This window comes from Saccostrea cucullata, unplaced genomic scaffold (genome assembly GCF_032062105.1).
Source record: "Saccostrea cucullata isolate Sc308-1 unplaced genomic scaffold, CSIRO_AGI_Scuc_v1 ctg11790, whole genome shotgun sequence".
Taxonomy (NCBI): Eukaryota; Metazoa; Mollusca; class Bivalvia; order Ostreida; family Ostreidae; genus Saccostrea; species Saccostrea cuccullata.
This window is the reverse complement of record NW_026922792.1, coordinates 1,982-13,936: the sequence shown is the minus strand read 5'-3', so window position 1 is coordinate 13,936 and position 11,955 is coordinate 1,982. Positions and strand designations below refer to the sequence as shown.

Below are 11,955 nucleotides of genomic sequence, written 5' to 3'. Positions count from 1 at the left end.
TATGGTCAAGATTTGCTTTATAAAAGTAGGTCAAACTCCAAGGTCTAAAGGTCAAAGTTCTGGGTCTTCTTACAAGGATTACATATGTACGTATAAAAAGCACTATTTATCCCTTACCATTCAAAACTTATGGCCAAGGTTAAAGTATGGAATCTCGTAGGTCAAGGTGAAAAGGTCAAGCTTGTTAATATCTAATGAAAGGTCTTTCCACAAAAATACAAATATGAAGTATAAATGTCCTCGTATCTAATGTTCAAAAGATATGGCCAACTACCTTTAGGCAAATGTTGGGGTCAGAATATGAATAAAAAATTCCCAAAGAGACAACAAATCATGTTCATTCCAAGCCTCCGTCTATCAGTACTTTCAGTACTTTGATTCATTTTTAAAAGGCATATTTCAACAAAATATGTGAATTTATCAACTTTTTGTTTGAAAACACACAATTTTAAAATTAGAATTAGAATTTACATTATTTTTCACAGATTTCTGTTTAAAAATTAACAATAGGTTACATTTTACACTCAATACTTTAAAATATGACTAAAAAGGTAGCATTATGCATCTAAAATGTGGAAAGAAGTCAGAGAATGTTGTTTTTTCATTTTATATGACTTAACATTATTTGCACCAGCTGACCGCAGTCAATTATAGTGTCTACAGACTTTGCGGTAAAGGGTGTTAAAGCTGATTTTTCAAGAATAGACTAATTCTAGGTTTGCGAATGAATTTTTAGCACAAGCGACAACTGCGATAAAATGTAAACAAGTAAAAATGTTTTCAAAGAATGATAATTTCTACAGACACATGATTTATTTTAATTTATTCAGACCTCCAGTGATACATACATTACTGCATTGGAAGAACAGAAATAATGAAATGAGTCAGATCTGTCTAATAAACTTAATACATAAGCTACATTAATAAGATTCATTAAGAATTTTTCAAAGTAAGGAAGGTTATGACCAAAAATTCCTGAAATACTGTCAAGGTCTGCATGATAATACTTATTCTGAGTTCTAACCATGCATCATATATCAAGTGCATAATGTCACTTAGCAACATGGCATGCCTTTTGGGGTTCTTAGGACTTTATTTATGCTTTCGCAGCTGACATTCATGTTTTTTTCATTTTGTCGGAGACTGTTTTTTGTTATTTTTTCATTTATATGTAGGTGTTGACTGTCACTTTTGAATTAAGTCTCAGTCAGTGATGCTTATATGTGCATGATCTATTAAGTATATCATTGTTCTGAAATATTAATAAATTCCAAATTTAACTGATGAAGAAATTTGGCATATTTACATGATTGAAATATCAGAATAACTATAATTCAGCTAATAAAGTGCACATTTCTTCTCAGATCACTTCCTATAAATTTTATCAGCAGTTTTTGTACACCCACCCACCTCAAAGAATCATGGAGAATGTCCTGAATCTGGTCTCTGTGATGCATTTTGTCTCATAGAAAAGTGTTCAAACTCATTAAAATGTTTAATATTTATATTTTAAAATTTAAATGTTTATTTTTTTATGTGAATTTGTTGAAACAAAAAGATATTATCTTGCATAAATCATGGAAATTCATTAAACACCTTTGGAATTCCTGAATAAATCCATGAAAAGAGAATAATTATGCATGTTAAATTGAAATTTCATGGCTAATTTGTGTCTTAAGAGAAAGCCAGTTGCATAAATCACAACAATAAATTACATCTGAATTGTTGTCTCCAGTTTCTTATCATCAAAGCCAGTTTAATGGAGTGTGGGAGCTGTGAAGAACCTCCCTAGATGCTGATATCATTTTGACTGCCCTGAGTTACAACACAGCATTTAGATAAACTTCTGCACAGCAGCTTGTAGACACATACCTAGGCTTTATTTGGAACATAAATTGACCAGATACAGTGTTTATTATCAACCCAGTATTCAACAATTTCTGTATTTTTGTTCATTCTTTGAAGGGGAAAATACAACTTTGTTATGTAATAATTACATAATGGTCTTAGACTTGTAAACTCTTTTCTGTTTGTGGTGAAGAACAAAGCATATACTCTTCACGGATAAAAAATTGGTTGCCAAGCTTATTCTTTTAATGATGAAATTCTGCTTCAAAAGATGCACAAAAAACTGCTTCCAGAGTGCTGTGTGTGTTGTTCTTGACTGCTCTGGAGTAAGAGAGATAAATGCTTCATATCTTCAGAAATAAGGGGATTTAGATCACCAGACTTAAGGATGTTGGGGACAATTATTTAATGAATCTCAGGTGCAAAAATGGAAAATATCGAACACCTTCAAAGGTCCTTCAAGGTATCACACCGGTAATTGACCAATCAAAATGAACTTAGTCAAATGTAGGTCCATATATATAGAATTAATTTTCTTTTCTTGTGAGGCGTTTTTCCATTTTCTTCCATGCCACTTTTACAATTTTGGTACCTGCGCCTAGTAAATTTTATGTACTTTGTGAATAAATAAAGGTTTTGGACAGGAACTATTTTTTTCATGGCATAGGAGGCTGCTTCCTGTAGTGCACTCGAGGTGTTTATAAACACAGTGAAAACACGTGGATTTGAGGGTAGCCCTGTTTGCAGATGGAAAAAGTCCGAAAATGCCGTGTGGGTACCCTGTTTTTTGGTGTCAGCTAATGTGACAGGTAATGTTTAACACCTTCTGCTAAATATTTTTTCATGTAAACAAATACCTGATTTTTAACGAATTTTTATTCTATATAGAATTATATAGTGAAAACAATTACCGGTGTGATACCTTGAAACAACAAAGAAAGGGATTTGGGATGTTGTCAGTTGTATGTTTACATAATGTGCGATGGTGGCTGCAAGGTAATACATGTGTCTTATTTGTTACGAATAATTCGTTTCATTTTATTATGGAAATTTATCCGTCCCAACACTGGCAGAAATATAATTAATCTGACTTCAATTCCTTCCTCTGTTCCCCCAAGTACATGTAACACTCTTCGCTCTCATTTTTTTTTTTATAATTTTCATTGTATATAGTTTGTAGAATAAAGGAATGTGGAGCTAATGCATGCTGCTAAGGATGGAAAGGTCTTGTGTTTATTGGTTGTGCCTGAGTCACCAGTCACAGGTGTATACAGGTGTCTCATTATATCGCGGTACTTAAATCTTTTGCATAAAATGTGTAATTCACATTTTTAAATTTAACTTTCATCAAATGATATTCATAAACCAACCTATGGCCTAACTTTTTATCATCAAATTATTTCCCAAGCTTGCATCGTTTAATTTGTAGTCTATTTTTAAAACAGGAAGTCTTATTTACCTCCTAAATCGGAGAGTCTCATTATATCGCGGTATGGGAAAACATGGATACCTGAGGTTGACATGGACTTCAATTCTTATTTTTTATTTTACCATGTAATTCTACATAAGGAAATAAACAATTATGCGAACTTAAGACTTTCTAACACGAATTTTATATAGATTTCACTGGATTATAAACTCGGCGGGCTAAAAATGATAATGAATTTCTGTAAAATTACGTTTTATTTGAATATTTTTTTCCGACGAATGTTCCATACTTTTTAATCATCACAAAAATTTACATTCAGATGACAGTCTGATATTTTTTTCAACAAAAAGCATATGAGCCATGTATCTGATTTTTTGGAATATACCGCAATACAATGAAACCCGCGATATAATGAGAATCCAGTATACCTTATTTCCATTTTAGATAATGTCTTTTGAGTTTTTTTTTAAGTAGAGGGAACAATGCATTTTTCATTCAATATAAATGTAAAATTCTAGAGACAATTTTTTTTTCAACATTGCTGGATACTCACTACATGATTTTATCTAAAGAAAAGTATTTAAATTATTTTCTCGCATTTTTTAAAGAGGCTGGGTATGGTGAAGAGATAATTCATTTTTTATTCAAAATTTTATTTTCCATGCATTTGTACAGGGAGTCTATATACATTTGAGGTGAGCGGCAGATTTAATTTTGAAGATGGGTGACTTTCAGATGTTGTGATGAAGATTGTAGAATGGGATTATCAACATAGAACCAATCCATATGAATGTGCAAGTCAGGTGAGGATTGGACTTCAATGTGTAATCAAGAAATGTTTATACATAATGTGCGATGGTGACTGCAAGGTAATACATGTGTCTTATTTGTTACGAATAATTCGTTTCATTTTATTATGGAAATTTATCCGTCCCAACACTGGCAGAAATATAGTTAATCTGACGTCAAAATTCCTTCCTCTGTTCCCCCAAGTACATGTAACACTCTTCGCTCTCATTTTTTTTAATTTTCATTGTATATTTTTTGTTGAAACAAGGAATGTGGAGCTAATGCATGCTGCTAAGGATGAAAAGGTCTTGTGTTTATTGGTTGTGCCTGAGACACTAGTCACAGTTGTACCTCATTTCCATTTTAGGTAATGTCTTTTGAGTTTTTTTAAGTAGAGGAAACACTGCATTTTTCATTCAATATAAATGTAAAATTCTAGAGATAACTTTTTTTCACCATTGCTGGATACTCACTACATGATTTTATCTAAAGAAAAGTATTTAAATTATTTTCTCACATTTTTTAAAGAGGCCGGGTATGGTGAAGAGGTAATTCATTTTTTATTCAAAAATTTTATTTTCCATGCATTTGTACAGGGAGTCTATATACATTTGAGGTGAGCGGCAGATTTAATTTTGAAGATGGGTGACTTTCAGATGTTGTGATGAAGATTGTTGAAAGGAATTATCAGCATAGAACCAATCCATATAAATGTGCAAGTCAGGTGAGGATTGGGCCTAAAAAAATTATGTTTGTTTCCTGTAACCCAACTGACCCATTCAAATTATCCCTGGATGGATTTTTTATCCCTGACAAATGGCAAAACTTTGTTTGATCAATCAGCTGATTCCATTTATTAAATTAAAACAATAGCTTGTAGCTTTATTTGAGACAGAAAATATGTCAACCTAGTTTACATTTACCTTAAATATAAAGAGTAATCATTATTGTAACAACAGTTTACCCCTACAACTTTCTGAAGTTTGTTTTCTGCCGCTAGGCAGCCATTTTGGATGCCATGTTGGGTGTCCACTGTAAATATAACACCTGGTATTTTCAGTCTGGGGATGTTTCACCATTCATAAGCAAAAAAAAAAAAAATTCCGACCTACCGACCCTTGATTTTTTGGGAATGTTACAGGAAACAAACTTATTTTTTTTTTTAAGCCTTGGACTTCAGCGTGTAATCAAGAAATGTTTATATATTGCTTAGCTTAGTGAAAGCACGGCACAAACATTTTAAGTATCTCAGTAAGTTTCATGGATATTACAGATGTATCACTATCATATGTTTGACATTGAGTCGCATTGTCTAAATATCCATTATGTTTAGTTATACATGTTTTAAGTTACTTAAGTATGTCTTCAAAAGCTTGTGCTTTAATTTCAATAGAAGTAATGAAAACCTCTTTAAAATTTGTATTGTTTTTCTTTATAATTTTGAAAATGATTATTATTAGGACTTGTACAACACCTGAGTACCTAGATGATTGTTGAACTAATTGGTGAACAAGAAAAGATGTCAGAGAGGGGAATCCAATACAGATGTCATGATCAAGAATATATACTCTTATCAATGATATGATCAAGAATATGTAAACTTGTAACGATTTAAAATATGTTATCTGTAAATCACTCTTCATTACTTAATTGTTCACACATTATCATCTACACTAATGCTATAAATCTTATCTGTATATTAATCGCCCCCTCTTATCTAACCCCCTGCTGATCGTAATGACCTGTGTATTGACTCCTGATCTTAAGGATCTTGTAATGTGCTCCTGATCTTCAGGAACGGATTTTGAGTATATATATAGTGCGACAGAATATTAGAATAAGATAGGAAGATGGAAATATAGAAGACTTAGTAGATAGAACTGTTAGAGATAGATAAAGTTACTCACTTACTTGGACTATTACCTAATATTTCTTGGACTTATATGTACATGTGATTGTTTTACTTGGATTTTATTTTTTGTGAATTATTTTTCCTGAATGTTTCTATTTGTGATGTGCTCTGTAAGTAAACTGTAGACTAGAATTTCGGCATCTATTTTCAAGATATGAAAAACAAGGATAAATTAATTTATTCATGCAAACTGACATTATGAAATGTGTTGTAAGACTGCTCGGTGCGGCGCTACAAACTAACTAGGAAATATCTTGGAGATTTATAGATGAACATGCAAGCATTCATGATTTTGAATGTTATTCAGCCAGAGAGTTTTTGCACAAATTTAATTTTCAGTACAGTAATTTAAACTGGATGTTTAATTTTTCAGTACAGTTATGTAAAATGAATATGTTACTTATTATGATTGTCAATTTCTCAACAGGACATAATTGTAGTTTATTTATACGATCACTCTTGCAGAACAAAACACACAGAACTTTTTTTTCTCTGTGTGCATCATACACTTGTAAACGTTTTACACCACCATGTTTACATATTTTACATTGATGACATGTAAATCGAGCACACACATGAAAATGCGTATATCTGGATACATGCAAACATGCATCTACCATAACCTATTACATATTTTCCAAGGTGTGTGAAGTCGAGCACATGCATGAAAATGTGTGAAGCTGGACACATACACAAATACACATGCATCTGCCACAACCTATTACATATTTTCCAAGGTGTGTGAAGTCGAGCACATACATGAAAATGTGTGAAGCTGGACACATACACAAATACACATGCATCTGCCACAACCTATTACATATTTTCCAAGGCGTGTGAAGTCGAGCACATAAATGAAAATGTGTGAAGCTGGACACATATGCAAACACACTAACATATACCACAGACATAAAAACATAATCTAAACCAAGTCAAGCACAGACAGGCTCACTGGGTGAAGCTGGACTCATACATGATCTCATGCATTTTGCAAACTGCATCCTCACATATATTCTAATAGATTTTTCACCATTTTTTGTGTTTGTGAATATTTAAAATGCATCATTTTGCATTACAAGTTGAAGATGTTATTAGCCTGTATATAAGCGCAAATCAAATAGCCTTTTATGTAATTTTTTTCAAATTTTTAATTCAATTTAAACTGCAAAGTTTATTTTATATATGTACATGCACCATAAAGAATAAATAATATTGTACCGGTATTATATTTTAAAGTGAAATGGGACCTCCATTTCATAAGCAGAAATGTGAAATTTATACTTATCATCTGTATTTTTTTTAATTTTGTCTCACATGTATCTGAATGTTTAAAGGAAAACAAAAGTCAAAGATAGCTCAATATAATGTTTTATTTATTATTGTTTATATTCAAGGTTATAACTGGATATTGTTTGTGCTGTATATCTGACTCATCATATGATGAGAAGCTAAAATACAGAATATTTTAGATCATTTTTGTTTGGAAAATGAAAATTATCAATATGCCAATTTTTCCCATTGTTATATTATTAATTAATATATCATTAATATCAATGTACATATAAAAAATCTATGCCATCCAATCCAGAGAGTTGTAGGCAATGCTGGTGCAGATAATATTTTTTTCCCGTGTTTCGTAGTAGAGCGGGAACACATTGTATGAGAGGAACGTATATTAATGGTTTTGGTTGTATATGTGGGCCTGGCCAAAGGAAGGCCAATGAGAAATGAGTATTCAGTAAGGAGTTCAAATCATTCTAAGCCAGTGCTCTTCAATGCACACACATTTTTTTTTTTGCTTTATATATCATATATATATATCATATTTGTATAAATATACTGGTAATGGAAATAACAAAACTGTTGAAATGTATTTTAATTTGGATTTTTTCATACATGCAAATATTATAGGGTGTTCGTGCATTTTTAACTATTGCACTGAATGCACGTCTGGCATTCTCCCTTGAGACATTATTTACATAGCGACGGACACAGGTTTTCCATAGTTAACTATCTGTGGTTTTTGCCTGGGCGGTTTTTAATGTCTGTGATAGGGGTATAAATTATGACAAGTAAAATATTTTACAAATGCATTCCAGTGCTTTATTGTTTCACATTCAATGTAATGTATGTTAAATATGTATCAAAATAAATGCCAGCTGCTCCAACTAAGCTAACCTGGCTTACAGCATAGTTGTTGTATTATTTGAGGTGTAGTCTGTCAAATAATGATAAGTCGAGTGTTTGATTCTGTAGATGACCATTTCTAATACTAATTTCAACTGGAAATGGATACAAGATAATCAAAAAAAATATCTTTGACATTTGTCTTAAAATTCTGGGTACTGACTAGATTAGATTCTTTAAACTAACTGAAAATCCAAAGTATAAGTGTATTAAACAATAGTCAGCATATCATTTAAATAAGACTTTTATAAAATATGTATATTTAATGAACTTTAATATGGCATTAAAGGTGAAAGGTTATATTTAAATATCTTTTCGTGTAAGTAAAGGTTACCTTTTCACCTTTACTTTTTGTAAAGTTAATACAAAGATGACCTTGCTTTTTGGAGCACCTTTAATGAAATTTACTTCGCAAGTAAAGTTTTGTAAAGGTGTTTTTTCAAGCAGTGAGCGTTATGGTTATATAAATTGCGTCTTTGACCATAACTCTACAGATCCCGTAATTCAAAAAGGTGCAATTTACGGCACAATATTTTTTGCGCACTTTTGGAAGGAATTTCTCCACTTTTTAGCATAGGTAAATCAACTACCTTTCACTCTCTAATTCTAAACACATTCTGTAGCCAATATGTATACTTTATCCACCTCTCAACCATTTATAGTTCTCTCTACAGGTAATAAAATCGCTTGAAGTGGATTTTCATCAATCTAACAAATAATTTTAAACAAGCGAGTTTATTACTTGTAGAGACGACTATAAAGGGTTGGGAGATGGATAAAATATACAGATTATATAGTTAAATAATGTGTCTAGAAGTAGGAAGTGAAAGGTAGTTAATTGACCAATGCTGGAAAGTGGAGAAAATCACCCCAAAAGTGCGCAAAAAATATTGCGCCGTAAATTGCACCTATTTTGCATTACGGGATCTGTTATCTGTAGCGGTATTGTCGCAGTCAAATATATAAAGCTACAGATCTGCAGCTATGTCCTTACCAAATTTCTGTTGCAGTTTTCTAAGCAAGTATTCATCGCAGATGCTTGAAATCTTAGCACACTATTTTTTTTATATAAGACAAGTCATATGGGTGGTTTCGCGCCGATTACGTGTTCGCGCCGAGTGGTATTGCGCCGAGTGGTTTCGCCCCATTTACCTACAGGTAAGATATGGGTAGTATACAGAATGGCTTCCCCCCGATTACCTGTAATTATAATTTAGTAGTTTGTAATTAATTAACCCCAAGCGTTAATGTCGTGTTATGTCGGATTATTATCCCATTTTGTATAAATACTTATAGTGAGGCCATTTTTAGCCAAATTATGACTATCTGAACAAAGTTGATCGTCTAATTTGGAATAATTTAGGACTGGTTGTTAAAATAAATAAATAAATAATGTGTATAAATTTATTATAACCTTATTGCTAGTCAAGTACAAGTAATATCAATAAATACACGTGTTTATTAACCGGTGTAACGTTGAATATTGACCCGAGTTGAAAATTGACCCGGGGGTCATTTTTCAACGTTGAATATTGAACCGGGGTCATTTTTCAACGTTGAATATTGAGACCAAAAGTCGTTGAATTTATACCCGGGGTCATTTTTCAACAGCTTGATATTTTTTTTTCTTACACCTGATGACGTCAACAAGTTGAAAATTGACCCTGTTGAATATTGACCCCACCTCAAAGTTTGAACATTTTTTTTAGCTGGGAAGTTGTTTTACGGGATTTATCAGTATCACTTTATTTATATTTCGGTTTCATTTTTCCCCCTTTCAAGAATAATAGAAATAAACATATCGTATCGCCCCGTGTATACATGTACATTTTGAACAGTGCACGGTTTTAGCTATCTTCAAGAATGACAACTTTATTTTTGACAATGCTTTCCAAAATCTATGGCATCCATAAATAACTACAAAACAACGAATAGGGTATAAAACAAAAATCTTAAAACTCTGCACTCTAGAAAGTAGCCCTATATATATTGATCAGGTGGGTGGAACATCCCATCTAGTCAAATTCAGGATAAAAATAACAAAATTTATAGCCTAAAAATTAGAATGAACACATCGACAAAAATGATTCCAATGATAGGATATATTTGTGAAAAGAGCAATATAGCGACCATAGCATGTAAGTAATGCTGACTTTAAATAATTTGTTGAAATCCCTGTAACAATTAACTTATTTGTCGGTAGACTGTCTCGGCTAGATCGCTTTCGGACCATAACCTTGAGAATGAGATTATTCTTATTCTGAAACATTCTTATTCTATAGAATGTGATTCCTATTTGATTACTTGTTATTTCTATTACATTATTTGTAATTTGTATTCGATAAATTGCTATTCCAATTACAGGAAATTTGACAATATGATTCATATATCATAAAATTTACATATTTTTTTTTCTTGAAAACACGCGTTTCCTATTCGATGTCATTAATATTTAAAACAATCGGTTGCTAGTCGCTAATTTTGTCATTCCTATTCGATAATTTTTTTTATTCGATAATTATTTGGTTTATATGCAATAAAGTTGTTGTTCGCAAACATACAAGCATCCATTTCTATTCGAAAAATACGATTCCTATTCGATAAACTTCTCATTTTATTACATAATTTTATCTCTATGATCTCCTATGCGATGTTTTTTTTTTTCTTTTTCAATAATTGCATGATTGCATTCTGGGAAATATGACAAATTAAACTAGAATTGGTTGTACAAACTCAATTAAATAGGAATATAAAGTTTTACATTATTACCGAATATATCATTTTATCACATAGATTGACAAAACAAAATTTGAAAATTTTGGGAATAAAGCACGAGTTTTCTCTCTTCAAGACTTAGAGACTAGGGATCAGCATAAATTAAGCTGTTGCTGTTTAATATTAAATATATGTGTTTCGTTTTATACATTGGTGGAGTAATTATAGAGGATTTAGAATGCTAATTTAATTATTTGATTATGTCTCGTATCAATTTTTGACAAAGATATCCAATATGTCTTAATATAAAGTACATGTAGATCCTAATTAAAGACTTCAAGGCATTGTTACGTCCTATCAATTACGGAACATTAAAAAATATTAATACAAGTTGTAGTAATTTTTTTCAGAAACATCAAGTCATATTCTATATTATCTGTAATTGAGAAATCAATACTATTTCTGTTTTTACAAAAAATTATCTCCATTTTAACACTTGTTCTATGAGAAAACCAAGCGGGGGGGGGGGATCGATGTCACTCACTTTAATGAAATTTTCTAAAAGGACTCCTGCAATATAGCATATGATCACAAGAAAAAAAAACATGAAGTCAATATGCATTTCAGATTCTATAAATAGTAACTCAAGTCTTTATCCTTTTAAACACTTAATCATGTGATCAAGTCATAGAGCTTAGAATAAAAGGTGATATCACCTTTTCGTGCTAAATAGGTGCTATCACCTATTTGAATACATGGTATCACCTATTCGAAAAGGTGATATTACCTATTTGAGTTTCTTACAACAGTCATTAATGAATGATCCCTATAATATATAGATTACCACTGGAACCAAGAAAATTCTGACTACCCAGTTTTCATGCGTTTTCTACGATTATCCTGTTGTTAACATGATATACCGGTATAAGTGAAATAAATTAATTTGTAAGCAAAAAAAAATACAGCTGTTTGATGTGAAAAGGTGATATCACCAAATCGAATAGGCGATATCACCAATTCGAATAAGTGATATCACTTTCCGAATTGGTGATATCACAAATTCAAATCAAATAGG

General features: G+C 31.6%; 1 long non-coding RNA gene across 1 annotated transcript; it reads left to right on the top strand.

Moving 5' to 3' along the window:
* The first annotated feature begins 3,026 nt into the window (after positions 1-3,026).
* LOC134262475 (uncharacterized) lies at positions 3,027-6,734 on the top strand. The gene is made up of 4 exons (XR_009991016.1): positions 3,027-3,124; positions 3,953-4,433; positions 4,663-4,790; positions 5,527-6,734. It is a non-coding gene; the product is annotated as an uncharacterized LOC134262475 (long non-coding RNA).
* The last annotated feature ends 5,221 nt before the right edge of the window (positions 6,735-11,955 follow it).